Source organism: Neodiprion lecontei, chromosome 4 (genome assembly GCF_021901455.1).
Source record: "Neodiprion lecontei isolate iyNeoLeco1 chromosome 4, iyNeoLeco1.1, whole genome shotgun sequence".
NCBI lineage: Eukaryota > Metazoa > Arthropoda > Insecta > Hymenoptera > Diprionidae > Neodiprion > Neodiprion lecontei.
The window spans coordinates 40,277,833-40,290,989 of record NC_060263.1 but is presented as its reverse complement, the minus strand read 5'-3'; positions in this window follow the sequence as shown (position 1 = coordinate 40,290,989).

The window sequence follows — 13,157 nt, the reverse complement described above, 5'->3', positions numbered from 1 at the left end:
CGAGTCAGTCATTAGAAGTATGCAAATATTAACAGGGTAATGAATACCCTGGAAAGCTGATCCACTCTATTTTATTTCATTTGTTTTCACTGTATGCTTGACTTTGCGACTAAGAGGATGTTTCTTTGCGTGGATTGTAACCCAAGCGTTGTTTCAGCAAACACTCATTGTCTCTGAGTTTATATATCACACCCACGTTCATTCTCGACCATATTCTCTAGCCCCATGTCCTAAGAAGTGGTCGAAGATGCGCCGATGCGGAGTTATAACTTTCGGTGAGTACAGCTGAAATATTTCCAGGTTGAATGGATCCAAAGCCAAGGTGCATGGTAATAGTTTCTTCACAAGTTAACCTGACGATTTTCGCACCAAAATCATGAATAATTCGTACACACATTTTACCAGACGACCTGAATCAATTTTCCATTTCCACTGACCTTGTCTGATACTGATAACTTAACCTACTTCGACCTTGGACGCGACTTTCTCGGAGCGAATCGTGACTTGGACAGTTTCTACAAGTGTGGTACCGTCTAGTCGTGGATGAGATTGTACAAGTTTCTTTGGCTTTAGGCACAGATACATCGCTGGTGCTTGCAGTTATTCTTATCTTTCTGGCGGAAGCCCCGGGGAGGACGTCGTCAGTTGGAGTACACGATAAGGCCACGCAGCAAACGCTGACGACTTGGTGTGAGGAGAGGGACGTGTGCGCCGGATGCCGAGCTGCAGAACGTCTGCGTTCCCGACCTCGATGTCTGCAGGGAGACGAAGAGCCTCTGTCGGGAGCAGATCTCTGCGGATGCTGTTCCTCCTGCGTCGCACAACGTGGTACAAATGCGTTAATCTGTCTATTTGCGCTAGCCGGTGTCCGGTCTACATCTCCGTGAACTAAATTTTCCGGACGAAATCCCCCCGGACATAATTTCCCCTCGGCTAAGATCTCCAGGATGATAAAAAACAAATAAATTAAATAACCAATGTACAAAGAAACTTATGAAACTTAAAGTAAATGAATAAATTAAAATTAATGTCCGGGAAAATTTCCGAGTGGGCTAATTTTTTTCTGCGGGGGGATTCATTCGCGTGGATGTTGTCCAGGAAATTCAGTCCAGGGAGATTTAGTCCTAGAACTGCGCTAGCGTCATGCTGAAAAGTTTCATCAAATAACTTCGAATGTCACTTCGAATGGTGATAAAAAAAAGTTGAAAACCTTTATTTTATACGTTGCAAATTACTTTCTGCCCCATCAGGATTGGGTCAATCTTGTGACTCTCAGCTCTCGGTGTGGCCCGATGAATTTTCCCAACTGACCACCATTATCCTTGCGACGACTCGATGTGAAGAGGGGCTGATCTGCACCAACTTCACCTGCAGCCTCGATTTGTCTACCGTACTTGGACACGAAGTGGCGGATCTGCGGCTGAACAAGGTTCCTGATAACGGAACGTTTGAGACCCAAGATGGTTCATATGACCAAGGTCAAGGCCAAGATTACCATGGTGAGCTTGATTTTCCGGAAACCAGCATCACCACTCCTTCGACAGTTGCTACCGACGATCCGACCGACAACAAAGACGAGCAAGCAACGATGGATGCTATCCTGACCATGAAGAGAACACAGGCCTGTTGGAGTAGAAGTGATAAATTAACGCTCTCATTACCATCGAATAACTCGATAGGGCGAGTAGCCGCGATCTCCATTAACGATAAACGGTTCCAACTGGTTTATACCGGAAATTTGCTGTCGGAGCTTGAGGTTCTGTTGAATGTGGTCGACAGGTGGGATCCAGACTCGTTGCTGGACGAGGAAACGGTCGCGTCGCTCATGAGCGCATCGGCCGCGTCGGAGACGTTATTTCGAGATGTTTGGAAAACTAACCGGGAAAAACGCGATTTCCCAGAAAACATGCAGCAGATTTTGATCCGCGGTGCGAGCGCGCATCGCGAATACGCGGAGGAAGACCGATTCCATGCTGTGAACACATCTGCAACCGAGACTACGAACCAAGGTGACGAGTCGACGGTCAACGTTCAGATATCAACTGGTCCCCGGAAGATTCAGACCTCGGTGGACCTCGAGGAGGACGAGGAGTCGAGTTACGATCATTCGGCAAATCAGGACAACGCCAAGGACGCGGAAAAGGCGACGTTGTGGAGTAGAGCGACCCGTGTAAGTGAATCGGAGCCAAGCATTAAGCGGAACGAGGCACTGACGGTCATCGAAGAACGGTTGTCGGCAGTCGAGTTCAGGACTAGCATGTTCGAGCAGGCTCTCGAGGATCTGGCAAGGTTGTGGTGCGACCCCGGATTTAAAACAGGTAAAAACTGTTTTACCGACGCGGAATCGGGATACCGAATCTGGCCGTGGAGTTCGGTTCACCGGCATCCTCAGGGGCAGCTTGGAACCGACGAGAATTTAGCTCTTGCCTCGGAAATCGAGCCGGTAAGGCTTCGCGGAAGCCGACAAAGGATGGACGGCGATCCCGCGATCATTCGGGAAATTCCGGCCCCCGGACAATCGGGACGTCGGAACTTTCTTGGGAACGTCTTCAGGGACGATGCGTCGGTGCTTCGTCGTTTCGGTACCGAAAGTCGGCATCCGCTGGTCCGCGCACTGAGTCCCTTCAGCGTGGGGCGAAGGCCTGCAAGTCGAAGACTCACCGAGCCGTCGTTCGAATCACCCTGCAAAAAGGGGATAGAAAATAACCGCAAACTCGCAAATCGCGGCCCTTTGTTAAGGGAAAGTGATTCTGCACCTCGTAGGATCGTCCGGCGTTCGGTTTCGACCCCGAAACCTTCCGCATGGCACGACTATTCACAGGATTCGAGGATCCTGGAGACACAGATACCTCCACCAAAGCCGCCTGCTGCCATCACGGAGAATTTTGAGAAGCGGGAATCGGTTATCCGGGAAGAAATCCTCCCGCAGTTGATGCCCTCGTGGAGAATGATCGTCACTGGAAGGGATCGACATGTCAATGGAATTCCAGATTTTGGTAGGCGCCACACGAAACGCGAACTTCCGCTGGTCCTGTTTGGCTCGAATGGGACTCGGACGAAGAGGATCCTCTGGCCCTCGAAATGGATGGGGTACCACCGCGCCAGGCTTCATCTGAAATCACAGGGCCTGACTGATCTCGAATCCCAATTCACGAACATCACGGAACGTCACGATAGCCCAATGGCGGAAAAGCGTTCTTTGTCACAACGAACATCTTAAGCGAAAAAAATGATCATTAAATGTTATTCGAATCTATCCTGTATAACGTATTATTTATTACTACTATTAGTATTGATAATTAAAGCACATGGGTATGTCGCAGACGTGTGTCTTGAATCATTTATATCTAAGGATTAAATTAATGGATTTGAAGGTTACTTTTTCAATCGAAAGCTCAGACGGTGTATAAAAATATAATGTTTGCGGAATGATTATAAAAAAGAAGAGTATTGTTGATATAACAGAAAGAATGAAAAAGAAGTCATTAAACATTGTTACAATACGACTTCAACCCTGGGTATCCCACACCCAATGCGCCTCTTGAAGGTTAATGCTACTAACGATGTTGATGATCATATCGGTCATTGCTGTAATTTATACCCTGAAAAATCGGAATTTTCATAAATAAAGCTAGAGTATTTATAGTCTAATGACGTAACGAATTTAAATTTTCAAGTATTTGCAAATGCGAATGCGGCTGCGAATATTTCTCATCGACATTTTTCAATCTGAAACTTGAAGATAAACTTTTATAATAAAAATTCATTCTAAAACTAATGTTTTTTTTGTCTTATTTAATACTATTTCCACAATTTCTGTAAGCAAACTATGAACTGTTTGTGACAATCACATTCACGATTTCTGCATCTGCGGATGCGAATATTCGTTACATCACTACTATATACCAACGATTTTCAAAAAATATAAAATAAAATATATAGCTGTACACTCGGTTGAATATACAATACAAGTAAATATTTATCATATCTTCAGACGTTGATTACCCGATACTTTACATACTCTATTTTGCGTACGATTTTTCCTTACCACAATTGATCTCAATAGTCGTCGATATCGTGATCTTACAGTAACAAATACGGCAATTTGACAACAGGTTAGGTATTCCAAATAGCTCTACGAGCGTAGGTTCACCTAATCTACATCTGTTCACCCTGCATGCCAATATACACGTACAGCATACACCTACCAGTATAATACAATTGTCGTCGGAGGATGGGGTCGTATATAATTCGAAAACGGTCGATCCTTAACGCGCAATTAGCGAGGGAAGCAGGAAGGCGGTTTCCTGCCCCCCCCCCCCCCCCCCCCCCACAAACCCCCACCTTCTCACCCCTCCGCAATCAGTGCAGCAGCGTCGGAAGGTTTATGGCGCGGACACGCGTGTATATACATATATATATATATATACAGATAGAATATAGGTATAACGTGAAAGGAGATCGTGGGTCTTCTTCTCTCCGCACTTTCGCCCTCGCCCAGCGTATGATGGATGCGCCCAGAAAGCCGAAACGAGAAAGGGTTGTTTTTGATCCACGGACGCTGTCGAGGTCGAGACGGGGTGGAGACGGCGCGCAAGGGTGGCTGGGTTGGCTCTGGAGTCGGGTCGGGCTGGGGGCGATAAAGTGCCGCCGCTCGGTCGGAGACCCGACGGGGGTTGGGGATGGGAAGCCCGGCTTCGGAGGGGCGAGGGGTGGGCGGGCGGTAATCACCGGAGGTGGAGAGGAGAGAGAAACGCGATAGCGAGAGACGTCAGACGAGGGTCGTTCCTGGAGAAAAGGAGGGTGGGTGGGGTTCGAACCCGGGGATAGAATCTCGTCAGCCGCATCCTCGCGCCGGGGATATATTTATACATCGTACACACACACATATATATATATATACGCGTTCGTACCATAGGCAGGGTGTATACATACCTATACAGGTATGCACAGGTAGATGTATGATACTTTTGACCTGAAGATTATTTATTTCTTCGAAAGATTTTTCGAGGTCATTGTAAGGCTTTGCTAGGCAAGGTCTACAGTTTTTCCAAGTGCTTTATTTTTTCATATCACGCTTTTTTGTTTCGTCGAAGTGTTGCTTTTAAACTTCTTATTATTTAGTATTTTTATTATAGGTACTTGGTTATGAATAACAACATTTTCTTTTCGCAGAGATCAATGTTTGAACGTTTCGATAGAATTGTGGAAAAGTAATTTATAATTTTTTCAACTTTGTTACAAACATGCGACGAAATCATATCGTTCGACGAGATGGATTTAAGGATCGAAGTATTTTTTCATTGAATTTTTGAAAATATCTATTCAAACACAATTTTATCTTCTCCGCAATTTTGTAACAATTACATAAATTTGTTATTGACTCGAAAATACGTTGGAATATTTCGAAAATTAATATAACGGTTGAACATATTTGACGATATTTAAAACGATGACGATGTTTAATCTAAGATTTTTTTTTATTGCTACACAGATCATAGATTCTTATGATCTAGAATATTAAAAATTTGTCAGAACGATACGGTTTTGAAAGTTTAATAACATCACCAAAATTCCGGAAATGTCGCAATGCGTCATACCAAATTCTGCATACCCATGTATTACAATCTCCGCTGCCCTTCAACCTTAGAGTTACCTATAATACCTGTCATAGAACGAATTGTAAGATCGTTATCTGATTAGGTTGCACGGATCTGGCGCCGATATACTTCACATTTCGTGGACCACGAGACGACGCCTTGTAAAGCATAGCGTGGCGGAAAACTCCTATTATACAAATCGGAAGTTTGCGTGGCCAACGAAGGATGGAAGAGGAAGGGGGTTCGTATCCAACTAAATAGCACACTTTCCCTCTTAGATTTTCTCGAATCGGTCGTAGCGTCTAATCTTTTCTCACTGGCCACTTATACGTATAGTCTGGATCTGTGATACACTTACCAGTGGGTTGGACATGATTGACGGGCAGCTGCATATTATTTTCGCAACAGGTTTACGGGAAGTTTTCCAATTTCTATAGATAGGTACGAAATCAGGTACATCCAGGATACTAAGTAAGTTACATAAGCATGGAAAATAACTATATTTCTTTATATAATGCGAACATGTTTCACGCGTCTTTTCATTCGTGTTTTCCGTGCACAAACTATCCGTTTCTATGAGGTTATAGTAAGCCTGCGAATGCGCATGCGCGGCGTACGGAATAGACCCATTTCAATTCCGTGCGCATGCGCTGTCGCAAAGAAATCTGACATTACGCGACCCTAACCTCAATTTCGTGTTTCACGAAAAAACGCGTAACATGTGAAAATTCAGGCTGTACCACCAAGCTTTTTGTTTTCAATGTATAAGGTACAGATAACACCGTCCAGGTTTAATGACAAGCTTGAAAAAGTATAATGATATCGTTTAACTTCGACAGCTAGTAATTAAGTTGAATTATAGGGATGCGCACCTTGCACATCCGTTTAAGATAATCGTAAACAACACCGCAAGGATGTATCAGGCGTACAGTTCGATCGAAAAGTGTGGAAATATAAAATTTTTAAATCCAAATTTCAGATTTAATAAACGAATTAATTATAAGTTTTGATTATAGTTTTATGAGAAAACTAGCTCCTTGGTGAGGAAAGAAATTGAAAACCATGAATTTATCTGCAAACAATTCGGTACGTAGTCAATGATATTGCATACGACTGGTAAACATTATCGAGTAATTCTTGTTGAACATAAATTAGGACAGAGAGATAACCTAAGTTCAAGGAATAAATGAGAAAATAGCTTCATAGCTGATGACGTAAATACATTCTAAAATGAAGCGTTAACTTATTTTACGAATGTTGGTTTTTGTGCGGTCAATTGAACAAATAGAATGAAGATTCGAGTCCGGATAAATTTTCAAAACAAAATGAGCAATAATTCATGAAAATTGAATTTACGGCTTAAGTTTCCCATGATAAAGAGTCAGAATAGTACGACTTTTGAAAAATCTATCACGATCGATCTCTTTCGGTACGTACGTATTTTTTGTTTCTTCGTTTTTCTATTTTGAGATAACAATTTGAACTGCTGCAAATTGATAAACCGCATTCGCACTTCCAGCGTCTTTAAAAACGGTTATCCTTTTGTTTGGGTAATATTTTGACGATACTGTACCTAAACCCGATGGATCCTTAACAGCTGCGTTAAAGCGCAGGTTCGTAGTTATCCCGTGATTGGAGCGGCGTGAAAAGAACCGAATTCGGTGCGGCTGGTTAAAGCTTTGAAATATGGTTAGAATCTGGAAACAGTCGAGAACCAGGCTGATCGTGAGCGGCGTCAGGTATATGTTAAGGATCCATAAGCAGCAGATCCGCACACGCTACTCACGGCGGCTGATCATCTCCGAGTAGATATAAATACTAGTCTGGTACCAAAAAAAATTAAAAATTTATTTTTTCATAGTCAATAGTTATAGGAAGGGAATTAATTTTTCCTAAAAAAAAGATGCTTTCAAAGTGAAATAACATATATTACATATTATTACTTGTAATAATAACAAAATTAATTTGCTTCAATTGAAAATTAATCGAATGACATGTTCTTACAACGGTCGAAATGTGTGAACAAAAAAAACCTCTAATATTTTCGTTGTCAATCTTGGCAAAAAGTGAATTTTCACATGATTTCGACTGTAACCTTGAATAACTTTTGAAAGAATAAGATCATTTTGCAGAGCGTTAAATTCCCTACAAAAATACGTATCGAGAATTTGTTTATTAAAAATTATTTTCTCTTCTCAATTAAATGGAAAATGGAATATTGCCTTCGGGATCCCATTTAAACATTACTACTAACGGCTGAGATTGTAAAAGGGCGTCTTATTTCGTCTTCTCACAACTATTAAGCACGTGACATAGGATTTTAAAAGAATCGTAAATTTTTTTTCCTACCAGTCTAACAAATACCCTTACATCAAACCCGAATGAAAATCAGGCTGGTATAGCTGCTGCGGATTGAACGCGGCTCAAAGTTTCGTTAGCCTTGCGCGATAACGAGAATCTATTTAGCCCACCGCCACCGCACCCCGGGCAGTTAGGCCTCCCCCCTCCTCATCCCGGTTAATTCCTCCTCACCCGACTCCCGGATCGTGCACCTGCTGCGAGATCCACCTTGTAGCCTGCACCGGGTCGGCACCCGATTACCGCTCCAGATCACAGGGCGCTCAGGGGTGGTTCCAGAGCCCGGTTCCCGGTTGCCTCGCTGCTTCCACCCGCGGGAGGCCAATTTGTCCCGATTACCGTGAGGAGGAGTTTACGAGGGAGGGAAGGAGGGGGGGGGGGGGGATACGGGGATAGGGACGAAACTCCGGAACCGTGAGGAAGAGCGAGTGGGGGGGGGGGGGAGGGGAAGAGGGACCGAGACGACGTTCTGACCGTTCTCCGGATGGATGATGCCCAATTGCATGGGTAGACGCCTAATTGATTCAACGAGATGCGTTGGCATCGTATATGACGCCGGATGCGCGAAATTAGACGCAGGTGCGACGTGATCAGCTTCGCGATAAACTTTTTATATCTCGAGGTTGGTGCGAATAATTTTGACGTTTTAGAAATTTACGGAGGAAGAAGGTTTCAAGCGACGAAAAGAGAACCTGTACGGCCGCTCACAAGGGGCTTGGAAACGTAGTATTAGTTGATTTGCAATTTGTAAATCAAATGATTTGGTGCAGATCATGCGACAGACATTGTAATACGTATATTTTTATTTTATTAACGATAGGCGAAGGGTTGATCACACTTTAAATCTGGTGCGCAGCTTTCTGTGAATTTCGTGATATCCCTTGAAATCTCCTGAAGTTTGCTGAAATCTCTCGACATTCATTGAAATCTTTTGAAATCCATTCGTCTTTGAAAACTTTTGTGATATTTGAAATGATTTGTAATCGTTAAAATCCTTTGTAATCTTTGAAATCTTGAGAAATGTTCTGAAATCGTCTGAAATATTTTTCCATCTTTTGAAATTTTTTGTAAAATTTTGATATCGTCTGAAATCTATTGAAACCCTATAAAATGTTTGTAATCTCGAAATCAGCTGTACATTAAATCGATGAGTGACTAACATCTCGATGATAAGTGATATTTGAATGTGATAACAAAATCTGCACCTTTCTCGTAATTTATTACAATTATCAGTTGATTCTATTGAATGTTTCGTTGCAGTAGATGAAAGAGTTGGTGAAATATTTTATTCTGCTAGTTGACTAATATTTTATAGTTGAATACGTGTGGTAAAGAAATCGTCGAAATCTAACGTTTGCCCATCGCGGTGATCAGATTTTTTTTCTCTGCTGTGAGAAAGAATAAAAAAATGTCAAAACGACGGGCTTAGGATTCAAGTAGTTTGCGAAAATTCCTGGATCGCTGATACATGACTGTCAAAATATATAGCATGAATTTAATTTCAACAATTAATGAAAATATTCTGAACTCCGTTTCGTTAAAATTCCACGGTTATTTGGTCAACAATTGACAATATCCACACAAATGTTTGTGGATTAAAATTGGAGGTCAATGGCCAATTATTGACACAATCAGGTGGTAAATCGTTAGATCGCAACAATCTTTGTCCCTGACGCTCTGCCGATAACCGTGGAATTTTTATAAACTTTTGTAAGAATTATACCGCAAGGAGCTTTTCGAAAAATCTCACTTTTTAACGGTATTTAAAATGATATCTCGCCACGTGTGTAAAACAACTGATTAAAACCAGATGAAAACCACTTGTTTTACGAACCTATGTAACGGTTTAAAATTTCAATCATATCGAAAAATTATAAAGTTTCACCGATCACGTATTCTCTGCATGAGAAATGATCCGATACGTATACGAACCTTGTTTTCCCGGTACAAAAATCCATTCGTTAAGAACTTCCGGTTTTCAGGTACGATAATACCAAGAGACAAGGATAAAGTGGTCGTATTTCGGCTCCGCGAAGATTCGTCCTTGCAGCATTTCGAGCTGATTGCTCAGGTGTCCGAGATCTCCTCTCTTCTCGGCTCGCGGCGTTTCGTTTGCCGGTAAAATTAGAGAGCGGTGAAAATTGATAGGGCCGGTTTGCTCCGGGCGTGGTTCTCGGTCCGTCAACCGCCACCGAACGGCGAGAAGAGAAGCCGGGTCCTTTGTCCGGGGTTTCATCCTCCTCTCGGCGTCAATCTTGCTTTCAATCTGGACTCCGTTACGCTCGGATATTCTCGACGTGTGCAGGAAGGAAGAAGAAGGTCCCGTTCGCCTTCCCGAGCACGCGCCGTTTTCTAAAGAAATCGGCACGATCTTCTGCCCCTTTGTCGGCCCGCTAATTGAGGCGTTGCATTAGCATACAGCCTCCTCCGATCCCCGATGAGGTAGCTGGAAGCTCCTTCTCCGCTTCTCGTCGAACTAGAATTCTCGCTGCACGCGCGCGATGCTCAACCGCAGATATTAAAATCTCGTTACCTGCCCGAGGGGGGTGGAGGGCTTTTTTCCAAATCAAGAGGCTCCGTGAAACTCGATGGAAGTTAAGATAGGCATGATATAATTGTGTCAAGGTGGTTTAAGCTTGGCGTCACGTGACCGATTCCAGAGTCTCTACGAGAATCCATCTCATTATTTCGTACTAGACGTCGATTCGTTTTGACATTTTTTTTCCGATTTCTCCGTTTTGTAAGAATTACCAGATATGATCGATTAATCTTCTCGATTAATCGAGTACAGTCGATCATTTTTCCTCGAAATCGGTTTTTGTTTTTCATTCCCATGAACGACGCGATACAATATCGATTTACGTGATTAGAGTATCAATTATTATCATTGTCTTACTAACCAACTAAGTATTTGATGTGAGCAGTGAAAGATAAATGAATATTTTTCTCTGAAATTGGAAAAGATTTTTAATAAAACTATAAATTATCGATAAAATTTTCTACCATTCAGACCATGTACTGAAATTTACGAAATTTTGTTTTCTTGAATTGAGACGTAGTCATGTTCAACCGAAACTGGCTCTTCTCCAGAATTAATTATCCATATTCCTGTTGTCATACCGTCTGAATAACGATCGCTGAAGCAGATGTTCGTAGCTTAAGTTCTCGTTTTTTTTTTTTTTATTTTTTGCCTGCTGAAATTCAAAAAAGGATTGATCATGACTTCCGTTTTTCTTTTACAGCTCGCCGTACGTGTACTTCATAAAAAAAACTGTGCCTATGAAACGCCCACGACTTATAGGCGTGTAATTTCTAACCGCGGTTTCAGCTCACAGTTCAGCATCCCGCATCGAAGTCTGAACTACGGATCGATGAATCGTCTGCAGAGCGGTGCAGGAAAGCACTTGCAGTATAATTCGTGCACCGGAAGCGTCCAAGGGGTGAAAACACGAGTCGAGGGCGTCGGGACGGAGACGGCGGAATCCATTCTGCCCGACGTCTACCTGCAGAGGCGGGAAGAGGAGCGTCGTTAATAATAAAGAGGGAAGTCTGATCGTTCGACGCGAGGCGCGCTTCGCGCTTTCTACGTTATGCACCCTGCGAATTACGAATGGATGAAGGAGCGAAGGAAAGAAATGAAGCTGGAAACGAAGGAAGGAAGAGGAATTCAACGGAGCGGAATAAAGGGGTGAATGGAAATCAGCCGTTTAGTCATTGTTGTTATTATTATCATTATTATTATTGATTCGAAGATTATATTTAAAAAAAAATAAACAAAAACAGAATTATAATAAAATTATAGTATTACCTTCTCGAGTACGACAAAAGTTTTCGACAAAATAATCCGAAATATAAAAATATTTCAACAAGCTTCGAATTGAAATTAAAAAATTTTTTTAAACACAAACTCGTGCCTTTGAACCTGCATTTTGTACACAGGTATAATTGAATAATGACATCAGGATATTTTGGACGGTTTAGCGATTGTTGGGTTGCTGCTTGTGGGGAATTGTTGATTCGTAAAGCAATTGAATATAAACGAATTTAGTCGGGCGTGACCCGAAAATTATTACGATGCCTACTGTAGCTACGCACTTGTCTACAAACTATTCTAGGGTGATTAAAAATTTACCACCAATTTAATAAGATGTTTTACAAGCAAAGTCACTGTATTCGTTATTCGCTCTTTTAATATAAAATTAAATCATGCTATTACCATATTAATATCATTATACTTACTGGCTGTATTATTTATGTAACACTTGTAAACACTTATCTGCAGAAATTCCGGCGCAGTCTTAGTTTTCAATGTTCGGTACGTACGAGAATTTTCCCATATCCGTATGATTGTCCTGAACGTTTGTTTTTTATTTAAATAAAACGTTTTATAGGCACAAAAATTTATCGCTACATCAATGAAGTGGAAATTTAAGTTTTGACTTTTTATTTTGATACAGCGGTCGAGGTTCAAACAGACGGGATATATACTGGAAAAATTATTACATATACAAGGATGAAAGGGTAGTAAAAATTTGTAAAAAAAATCAATGAGATTCCTTTCAATGATATTTATACGTTGCGATCAATATAAGAGATTTATTGACCGCCCAACTAAGTACATTGAATATGGATCAGATCCGAAGGACATTAGCGGTATGCTTAAGTTTAATCATGGCAATACTTTAATGTAATATAATATATATATTTGTGTTTGTTTGTTTGCTTTTTCTCTTTTTTTTTCGTGTGTTTTGTTATTTTAAATATTTAACCTTAATATCCTTCTCCTTATCGCATATAGATAACATCAAAATAAATCTATATTTATAATAATAGTAATTGTTTCGACTTGGTGTAGGTACAAGGTTTTTTCTTTTTTTTAAATTCTATTTACAATGAGAATCGCGGAAAAGACAACGAGGGTTAAATACTCTTTAATCTTTTCTATCGCTTTATGTACACGCCTTTATATACATGCATATGCATATATATATATATATATATAACGTGTACATAAAGCAACAACTATATATTTATATATACATATAAATAAATATATACTTGTTTACCATCATTTTATACATTTCACGCATTAAAACGTACATGAAAGCCGTAAATTATAATTTCTGATGCGCCAGTTATCGACTGATTCATAATTGTTCTCGATATATATTTCTAATTTTTCACAAACTACATGACATA